The sequence below is a fragment of the Nicotiana sylvestris genome, chromosome 2 (genome assembly GCF_000393655.2).
Source record: "Nicotiana sylvestris chromosome 2, ASM39365v2, whole genome shotgun sequence".
Classification (NCBI taxonomy): Eukaryota; Viridiplantae; Streptophyta; class Magnoliopsida; order Solanales; family Solanaceae; genus Nicotiana; species Nicotiana sylvestris.
The window spans coordinates 107,513,598-107,524,817 of NC_091058.1; the positions used below are offsets into that span (position 1 = coordinate 107,513,598).

General features: G+C 38.4%; 1 long non-coding RNA gene and 1 pseudogene across 3 annotated transcripts; one reads left to right on the forward strand and one right to left on the reverse strand.

Moving 5' to 3' along the window:
• Positions 1-215: 215 nt before the first annotated feature.
• LOC104225228 (uncharacterized) lies at positions 216-4,388 on the forward strand. 3 transcript variants are annotated; one of them, XR_011405460.1, is made up of 5 exons: positions 216-335; positions 757-834; positions 1,519-1,603; positions 2,419-2,483; positions 3,660-4,075. It is a non-coding gene; the product is annotated as an uncharacterized lncRNA (long non-coding RNA). The 3 variants fall into 3 exon arrangements; XR_011405462.1 differs by having other exon boundaries at positions 762-834; positions 3,660-3,976; XR_011405461.1 differs by having other exon boundaries at positions 219-335; positions 3,937-4,388.
• Positions 4,389-4,667: 279 nt separating this feature from the next.
• Positions 4,668-6,463, reverse strand: LOC104247893 (probable esterase KAI2; annotated as a pseudogene).
• Positions 6,464-11,220: the final 4,757 nt, after the last annotated feature.

Below are 11,220 nucleotides of genomic sequence, written 5' to 3' on the forward strand. Positions count from 1 at the left end.
GTTTATTATTTGGAGACAGAATGTAGGACGGATGCTCGGGCATAGCACGGGCACACATCATCTAGTATATATTATTATATATATATATATATTGAACGTTTTGGTACGACGAAGGGTAGAACAGTAAATATCAATTGTTTTATGGGCAAAATTGGTATTCTCCATGTTAGTCATTTCCGAAAATGTTTTTCTCTCCTAGTCCAGTAAGCTAACACGTCACTTCTCTTCTATTCCATTTGTGTCTGTTCCCTGGGTTTTTCTTTGTCCTAATTCTTTCTCTGTGATTTCGTTATTCTCGGAAATATCGCCTCATCTCAACCCTAGGAAGTAAAATGGTAAATTTTCTGCTCTTTCTCTCAACCCTTTTGATATCTACTGTATTTTGAATTTCTGGTAATTTTTTTTTCTGCCCCTATTTCTTGGTTATATTAATTTGGTGGGCATTTGTTAATTTTTCTTGGCTACTCTCTTGCTGGGTTCTGTAGATGTATGTGTGTTTGCTAGGTTTCGGGATTGACAAATGGTCTATTTTTGGTTAGAAAATTAATGCTCATCAAGTTCTTATTTATCTGCTGAAAATCGATGTTATGGATTTTTCCTTTTCTAATTTGTAGGTTTTGTTGTTCCTAGGATTGTATGCATGTGGATTTTCTCTTAAAATTGCTAATGGTTGTCGGTGATTTGTCAGATTATCTCCATATAGTAGCTTATGCTTTATGTATTTGCTACTTTACTATCGTTCACTTTTTTTTGAAGCATAGGGTATGAGATCTATCTCCGTCGTCTCAGGCGTTGGTCCTTTACTGTCCATTTGTAATCGTTATCTCTTTTCTGGTGAGTATATTCGGTGAAATATTTGCTTTATTATCTGGTTTCTTCTATGAATACAACAACAACAACAACAACCCAGTATAATCCCACTTAGTGGGGTCTGGGGAGGGTAGTGTGTACGCAGACCTTACCCCTACCCTGGGGTAGAGAGGCTGTTTCCAAATAGACCCCCGGCATCCTTCCCTCCAAGAACTTCCCACCTTGCTCTTGGGGAGACTCGAACTCACAACCTCTTAGTTATTTTTCTTTAATTTTTGGTGTGTCATAAGAAGTTAAGTGAGCTCTATTTATGTGAATCTACATGCAAAGAAAATAAAACCTTTATTCAATGAATACACATAAAGAGTGGAATTTGACAAAAGAAAAGTTAAAATTAAGATGATTTACAGTTCTTATGTGTAGAAGACATTTCTGTTAGAGCTATACGTCCTTACATATGTACATACTAAGAAAAAAATGGACTATTTCTTAGAAGTTCAAAGAATAGTAGATGAAGGAAGAAATTAACTCATGCAAAGTTTTCCTTCTCATATGTTTGCTGCTGGTTCATTATTTCTTCTTATCTTTGTTTATTTTTAATATGTTTGTTACTAAATTTCTATTGGTAGATTTTCAATTTGTCTTTCTTGCCTCTTTCTGTGTATTATTCTTTGTACATATCTGAAAAGGTATCAACTAATTGACCAGCCAAAGTACTTGGATCATCAATTAGAGTTTGAATGAAGGCATTTACCACTCTATGCTCGTTTTCTTTGATCTCAAGCTAAACCAAGTAAGCAACTGAGTATTACTTTGTCTAGCTTTTTTTCCCATGTGTTTTACATCTTTTTGCACTTCACACATTTTCCCTGATATCACATGAATAAAATACTGAAAGTGCAACAAATTACTTTGGCTACCAAAATATTATTTAAACCAAGATTGGCTTATTGCTATGCGAAAAAAAAAATATGTGAACAAAGATTAACATGTAAATGGTGAGCTTTTATCACTTTTGTCCAACTTCATTGGTGATAATTGTGTGAAAAAAAGATTATTTATATTGGCTTGATATTTTTCTGTTGAGAATATCACCGATTTTTTCTCTCTTATACTTTCACTATTTCTTCTTTATATATACTTAGAACCATTGTAAAACTACAATGCCATTTTCTTCACCAGGAGAGCGCAAAGATTACATCTACCATGCTGAAAATTTGTGTGAGATTTAGGAGGTATCTTATCCTAAATAAATCTTAACTGAATTATATAGCACTTGAGGATTTCTCATGCATTTGTAGGAAAATAGATGATATTGAGGCATAATTGTACTCTTTCCCACATAGTGGTTGAGACGCTTTGGATACACGTGCTCTCTTTTGGCTAATTTGAGCAAGTTCATCCTTTCAATTCATATTTTTCTCCATTTGTTTGATTGCTAGGCCTATGAGAAACTCAGATAAGAAAAATATATTTGAGTTCTCTATTGTAAGGGTAAATCAGAGAAAGCATTTTGCAAGATGTGCAAATAATGATTAAGTGGATTTGATATTTATGATAGCACTACCAATTGCTTCTCTCAGTCAATTCTATTATGATTCACTGCAGCATTGACGCAACGATGACAAGTATAAACGGTTAGGTGTGATACCTGGGAATATCTTGTGAAAAAGGTAATTCCAATCCAATGTTCAAATTTGTTTTTCGAATGTGAGGCTCTACCCAAATTCTGCAATTGAATACTTTCTCTGAATGGTGATAATGTCCACCCCTGGTTGGTTATGATGTAAATACGTGATGTGTCTCAATTATACCTCTCTTTATCTTTATTCATTAATTGTTTGCTATGTCTTGGAAAGTTATACCTCAAAAGAGAAAATTATTTGGTATGTCTTAGAAAGTGTTAAGTATTTTATTACTAAAATATGTTCTGTGTTTTACATGTCTTTATGTTCTCATTCGACCATCTTATGGTTCACTTAAAAATCAAACAAAATCTCTCTTAAGAAAAAGAATACCTGTTTTAATGAGATTCAGTCTTTTCCCCCCTCAAGATAGAGATGCTCCACTTTTCATGTCAATACTTATCATCGCCAGATTAAAAGAGGTATTGCTATCCTTCAAAGCGAGAGACGTATTTGTTCTTTTTGAACTCTGAAGAAAATCTTGCTACTCTTTAGGTGACATGCACCCTAAAGTGTTTTTGCCGTTGCTTTTGCTTTGGTTGATAGTTTTTGTAGAGCATGTGCTTTTAGTGAGTTGATTCTGTTTTTGAGTTGCCATGGCTCCAATTCACAATTTATCATGACTCTAATCGGCATCTGTATTTCTGAGAAAGAATCAGCTGAGGACAAGTGTGACAGTGATGATCAATTTAGCACATTTCTTAAGGTCTTAAGAGTAAATATGATTATATTCTCCTTGGATTGATACACAAACTGACAAAATTTTGAGATGCTATATTTGTCAATATGCAGGCTGGTTGGTAAAGTTGGTTGTATACTAACAAGTGTCTTTTACCTGTTCCTGTCGCCTACTTTATCTTTAACCTTAAGGTGCTTGCAAGTCCATGTTTTAATAAATCGAGATTGAAGGAGAGAGATATGAACCTACTTTTTGCTTAACTTGTCTTCTTATACGTAGGCATCCATTGCATGAATGTGGAATCTATTCCAAGTAGAGAGAAAATATATAGTTTAACTATATGTGGTTTTAGACAGAGTGCGGAGTATACTGTTATATTTTGCTCATCATGATTCATGTACTGTTGCATTTTGTTCATCATTATTCATGTACCTGAATTTAGCATGTGTTTTATGCTTAAAATAGCGGGCTCATAAAATTTGCAGATACTAAAGGCGGGTTCCTTGAGAAAATTATTCTTTAACTGATGATCGAGCAACCAAAACTCAAATAGAATGCACTGGTGCTGAAGTGGTTTGCTTAATTAAGAAAGTTGAGATTACTTTTATTGTACTTTTAGGATGATTTACTGGGATGAGCACCAGTAGAGTTAAATGTTTGCTGCCTTTTTTAGTCAAGATTTGCTCCTTTATAACAAAAAAAAAAATTCAAATGTATTCTTGAGAAGACAATTGACTTTGCTGATTTTCTTTTTTCACGCAGTAGAAAAGATCATGGTTGCAAGATCAGATATTCTTAGGAATTGTGTGTGTCTCAATTAAATACTTGGCCATTCAACTGAGCTGCAATGTATTAGAAATTCACAGGCAAGAGAGATGTTCTTCTCATGATTTTAAGTAAAGCACAAGCTCTTTCTAATGTTGTATGGGGTGCACGGGCCTCAGCATGCTCTCGGGCCCGTGCAGAGCACGGGAGCCTACATCTAGTTCTCATTATAAGCTAATGTGCTTGTCCACCGAGATTTTTAGATACGAATTTGGGAGGCTACAATTACTTAAAACATGGCAGAAACGTTGAGACATGAAATATTTTCCATCATAGTTGATGTTACTCATATTCACATTTAAATTTTTTTGTTGAAATATTCCAAAACAAGGAAATAGTGATCAAGCTAAATATTATATATCAGAAGAATTGTTATTGTTCGAAGACTACTTTGTTGCGTTGAGCTTCACATTGATGAGAGTTTTTTTAATTTATTTTGTTCTTCATGTATAATTATTTACTCAAAACTTCTGCTTTAGCTGTATCAATTTTATTTTACAAACTGTTTACTCCATGATCAAGCACACACGTACGTGCTGAAAAACTAGTTACATATAAAGTAGAAACACTATCATGTACATTGAAAAGGATGCTGTATATGTCGTAATTAATGAACCTCCAGAAAATGATAGGTACAGAAAATAAATTAAGGTAAAAACATTCCACTATTCAGTAAACTTCTTTCTTATATAGAGTAGAACTGTACACGTTATCAGATTTCCAACATTTCCTCTATAGGATACTCCAACAACTGACTTGCCGCCTATATTTTCATTCACTTTATTTACTCATGACAAGTTCAGACAAATAGGAATGTTATTACAAATAGTAAATTAGTAATCATACTCGTATGTGTAAATATTTTAAGCAGCATCAGAGGTATATATGTCATGAGAAATGTGCCGAAGCAACACGGGAATAGTATCCTCAGGTGCGCTCAAATGCGGAAGATGACCTTCAATATTTGACATGATCTCCACAATAGACTTGCCGGCCAGATTTCGGTGTAAATATTCGGCAACCGTCACCGGCACCGCAACGTCCATTGAGCTCTGAATAATATGACAAGGCACAGTAACACGGGACAGAAAATGCCTTAGGTCAAACGTGAAAACGGTGCGGAAAACGCTCAGTGCTATGTCAGGTCTCATGTTGAACAATGTCCTGCTGAATTCTTGTACTGCCACTGAATCCATGTCACCTCCCACCACTAATGGCGCAAACCCAGATACCCATGCCTTGTAGTTTGACTCCATTGCTTGGCACAGTTGGGCTATATCTTCCAGCTCGAATCCTCCATAATAGTAATCCGTATTTATGAACCTAACAGAAACTATGTTGGTGTAAAATTCACATGAACCGAAAAAAAAAAGGGGGACTTGGATTGAGTATTTTAGTTACTATGTCATTGCGAGGTGAAAAGAAGAAGTTCAATTTACACACAACAAAAGACTAATGTTTGTAAAGCTTTTAGATACCTGTACAGATAAAACTGTTATAGGTTGTTTGATTACTGGTATAAGGATATTAATTCCGCTATAAAATTTGAGGTATAGTTATACCATGTTTTGGTGCTAGATATTAGTTAATATCGGCATAAATTTTACACCAAAATGATTGTTAACTATCCGAAGTGGGATAAATAATCTCATGGATAACGACCCCTTAATAAATATAATCCTTTGGAACAGGCACTTGAAAACTATGCTTTCAAATCAAAATTTAAAGTAATATATTTAATTTTTAATAAATAAATAATTTATCAATTTTCTCCAAAATTATAAACTTTCTTTCTTTTCACCCAGCAGCTAGTACCAAAAATGTTTAAAAGTATTTTTTTTTCTTTCATTTGGTACTCATACCACTCTCTTTCTCAACACCTCAATCTGTAAATAATTAAGTACTAGTAGTAATTAACTAACTCTGGGGTTTATTTCAGTTGAAGTAATTTAAAATTTGTAGGGGAAATGGGACGAGAATTCACCTTGGGGAAGCTGAAACAAGAATGAGTTTGGAGAAGAGATCCGAACGAAATATGGAAACAACAACACCGGTCATGGCAGATAAGGAATGTCCTAAGTACATACAACAACTGATTTGAAGCTCCTCCAAAATGGCAAGTAAATCGTAGGCATAACCTTCAAGGGAAGAGTATCGATCAAAATCGAAGTAATCAGGATTGGTCGGTCCAGAACCCATGTTGTCGTAAAGTACAACTCGATTTTGATCGATACTCTTCCGGGACAAAGTGTTTCCAGACAGATTGGTCAGTGCCAAATCCATGGCCAAGGACTATGGTCTTCTCGCCTGAGCCTAGAACTTTAACGTTGTGAGCTTCTTCAACCATTCCCATTTTTTTTGGTCTTAATCTTTTGCTTCCTAATTTTCTGCTGGCGTTTTGACAAGGAGTGTGGTGGAAACTGAAAGAGACGACACGACGCGCCGACTTTATTGAAACGCAATGACTTAGGGTGGCCGGTGGGTTCCTATTCACACTCACAAATCATCATAACATTAATATTGCAAGAGTACTAATTAGGGTATTGGTAATTGTTAATCCTTACTCCTTAGTTAATTAAGTGAACTCATGAGTGATAGTAAATCTTAATGCTGCTGCTCTGGTATTACTTTCTGATCTTCACTAATCATTACTTCCTCGGTTTCAATTTAAATGATGTAATTTGACTTAGCGCAGTTCCTCAGTTTCAATTTAAATGATGTAGTTTGACTTAGCGCAGTTTAAGAATTTTTTTTTTTGAAATATGTGATCCTAAAAGTTTAAGGGGCAAAAACTTTGTCGGATCATGACATTTGTGCGGCTATAAAAGTTTCTTATCAATGATAAAATTGGTAAAATAAAAAGTTTTGTTTCCAAATATGAAAAATGTGTCATTCTTTTTGGAATGAACTAATAAGGAAAGTGTGTCATTTTAATTGAAACAGAAGGAGAATATTATAACCAAACATGCAAATTGTATGGGTCAAAATCTGGCTTAGGAAGTTAGGCGTGTGAAGATCGTTAAGTGAGAAGACTGTGTTTCGATTTGGGCGGACAAGGCAAGGTCGACCAAAGCCCAACAACGAGTAGTCGCTGAGCAAGCCGTAAAGGCCGAGGTCGAGTAGTGAAGAGTAGGAATAACGACTAGTGTAGTCTTGGAACTAGTGACAAGAATTTTGTCCTGAAGTTGTACTTTTTAGGGTTTTTAGAGAATATCTCATATAAATAGAAAGAGAGGGAGAAGAAAAAGGGCACGTGAGATTCATTCTAAAGAAAACTACTGTAAGAAGTTGACTCTTGAGAAAATACAAAAGTTTACCTTTCCATAGTGATTGATTTTGTCAATTATGCTTCCTTTCTATTCACACGATCCAAGGAGGCATTGTTCATTTTCCTATTGATTGCCACACTTTATTGTTAGGAGGAGGAATCTTCCACATCATTCAACAATTGGGTGAATCGTTACCCCTATTTACATTTATTGCCATTTCCCATATTTATTGCTCATCATTCATTCTTAATTTATTCTTAAAAGCATACACTTAATAATCTGATAATCGACTCCATACACTAAATAAACAATGCCATTTAGCACTTAGCTAGATCTAAGAGTTATTATGCTTGACTAGAATTCACCTTTCACCGTATTTATCCTTTAACTAGTTTAACAAAGAGTGCCATACTTTTTGGTCAAACAAATTGGCGCCGTCATTGGGGACTTTCTAGTCAAAATCATAGTCTTTCTAGATCTACATAAACATACTAATAGCAAAATACATGACTTTCTTTCCCCCACTTGCATAATCTAACATGGTAGGAAATGGATAAGAAAGACTAAAAGCAGTGGCAGGCCTTACTACTAATTTCCTAAATACCATCAATGAAACTTATGGAGAGGACGAGGAGAACGTGACACCAAATACCTCACCTAGGCGTAATGATTCACCCCCGTCATGGCAGCGTTACTGCTTCTCATGGGAAGGGAGCCTCTACGCCCACTATGGAAGAAGCACCACCAGTAGTAAAAAAGCTACGGAGGCATGGCTAAAGAATACGCTGAACAATATACTCGACAAACCTGCTTAGAGGGTAAGCAGAGAGGGTGTGCGAGTCGACATCACCACAACAACCAATAAGCAACACACCCAGCCTCCTTCGACAAGTATCACTCACTCTATTAATGATGTAGGTAACGATGCCCTCGCTGCCATCCTTAGAAAGATGGAGAAGATGGAGAATGAGAATAAAGCACTCCACGACCAAATGAGAGAGCATCAAGAAAGGGTAGACAAGATACTGGGCACCCCAAAACTCCTACCAAAGTGGGACACCGGTCGGTTTGTAGAGCAACCGTATAAAGACGAGGCCGCACCTCATGCTATACCAAAAACATTCAAGATGCCACCATACCTTAAGATATACGATGGTACAACGGACCCTGAGGATCACATCATCCACTACGTCACCGTAGTGAAAAGTAACGACCTCGCTAAAGAGCAAGTGCCATCTATATTGCTGAAAAAGTTTGGTGAAACACTAACCGGGGGAGCATTAACATGGTACTCACAACTGCTCGCACTGTCCATATAGACATTTGAACAAATGGTCGACAAGTTAATCACCACCCATGCAGGGACCAAGAAAGCGGAAGCCAGGGTGAATGACATATTCGCCATCAGACAGTCACCTGGAGAAGGGCTCAAGGACTTCCTCGCCCAGTTCAACAGAGTGAGAATGAACCTTCCAAACGTATCAGAGGGGATGGCAGTAGCAGCTTTCCAAAACGGGCTGAATAGGAACGGGTCGAGGGCAAACAAAAGACTGTTGAGTAGACTTATAAAGCAACCTCCTACCACGTAGGAAGAAATACATAACACTTATTGTGCCGAGGTGAGAGCGGATGAGGACGACCTTAATGGGCTAACCTAGCGGCTGACATCAGTCCGGATGGACTCGAGAAAGGACTGCAGAAACGACAACAGGAGGGATCATACAGGTCCGCGCCTCAATCGCGAAAGACACTAGCCGTAAACCAGAACGGCCACCGTACCACCTCCCCGTCATGGTGACGGCTCACCTAGGTCGCAAACATGGACTCATTGAAGTGAAAGAGGTATGCCTCCACTGTTATCTGCTCATAACTTCTTTGTTTCTCCTTCAGAGATAGTCTACGCTCTAGAGAAGATCGGCCCTAAGGTGAAATGGCCACAAAAGATGAAGTCCGACCCAAACACCAGAAAATCAAACCCCCTTTGTGAATTCCACTAGGAACGAGGCCACAAAACCGAAGACTGCATTGCCTTGAGGCAAGAGGTAGTAAATATGCTCAACTAAGGGCATTTGAGAGAAATGATAAGTGACCGAGGAAGAGCGAACTTCGCTCGTGGACGAGAGCAACACCAAGGACCGCCCAAACCGCCTTCCTCAGTTCAAACCATTCAAATGATCATCGGAGGAGGCAACGATGCATTCATAAACAGCGTGAAGTTCACCACCACTCACAAGCTCAAGCGATCAATCACCCACGAACGATATGACGAACTCGAAGAAAGTATCATCTTCGATAAGTCGGATACCCACAGTTTGGTCTTTCCTCACTATGACGCCCTTGTCATTACTTTATGTGTTTTTGATACTGATGTAAGACATATCATGGTCGATGATGGAAGCGGTGTGTGCATCATCCATCCTCGAGTTCTCGCCCAAATGAAGCTCGAGGATAGGATAGTGCCACGTTGCATCACACTAACAAGTTTTGACAATGCAGTTGAGCGGACATCTGGAGAAATCACGTTGCCCGTCTTGGCCGGCGACGTCACCTTAGAGACCACGTTCCACATCATGGACCAGGATATGGCGTACAACGTCATCATAGGCCGACCATGGATACACGTCATGAAAGTCGTCCCCTCTAGCTTGTACCAAGTCATTAAATTTCCAACCCTCTGGGGAGTATTCTGCATCCGGGGAGAGCAACGCACGGCCCGAGAATACTACTGCATCGCCCAAGACTGCACGTACACCTAATAGTTGAAAGGAAAAGCCGAGGAAGCATAGAAATTAACGAAGTCGGGGTCGGATGGCGATGAAAAGAAGGACGTCATCAGCGACCCTGAAGTCATAGAAGCCATGGGGTCAACCGTAGAGGACCTCAATCACGTCCAACTAGATGACGATGACCACATCAAGAAAGCTTTCATCGTCCATAAACTCCAAGATCCAGGTAAATTTCATAAATTGTTAAAAAATAACGTAGACCTATTCGCTTTTTCCCATGCAAACATGCCAAGAATCCCAAAGGAGATAGCAACTCACAAGTTGAATGTCGACCCATTTTACCCCCTAGTAAGACAAATCAAATGAAAGTTAAACTCTATAATAAACGACGCAGTTCGTGAGGAGGTCGAGAAATTGTTAGTGAACGGTTCCATCAGAGAATCGAAGTACCTTCAGGGGGTCGCCAATGTAGTCATGGTGAAAAACAAGAATGGCAAGTGGAAAATGTGCGTGGACTTCACAGATCTGAACAAAGCCTGCCCAAAAGATTCGTCGCTGCTGCCCCACATCGATCAACTCATCGACGCCACAACCGGGCATAAACTTCGTAATTTCTTGGAAGCCTACTCGGGATACAACCAAATCCTCAGGGAGGAGGAGGACCAGGAAAAAACCACCTTCATCACCAATCAGGGGATGTACTACTACAGATTGATGCCGTTCGAATTAAAAAACGTGGGGGCGACATACCAGAGGTTGTGACAAAAATGTTCAAAGATCAACTCGACACGACCATGGAAGTATATATAGATGACATGTTGGTCAAGTCAAAGAGAAAGGAAGACCATTTCGACCACTTAAGGGAAGCCTTCGACATACTCAGAAGGTACGATAAGAATCAAACCCTGAAAAATGTGCTTTCTACATGATATCTGGAAAATTCCTTGGCTTCTTAGTATCACAACGAGGCATTGAGGTCAATCCCGACCAAAGCAAGGCGATAGAAGGAATCCTAGAAAATCTAACCAGCAAAAAGCAAGTGCAAAAGCTAACCGACCGGATAGCCGCCCTGTAAAGATTCATCTTGCGGTCCTCCGATAGGTGCCACAAATTTTTAGGCGTACTCAAAAAAGATAACGGACTCCAGTATAATTTTTAGTGTGTCAACGCCTTAAAGGAACTAAAGGCCTACCTGTCTTTGCCACATTTGCTCGCTAAGGCAAAAC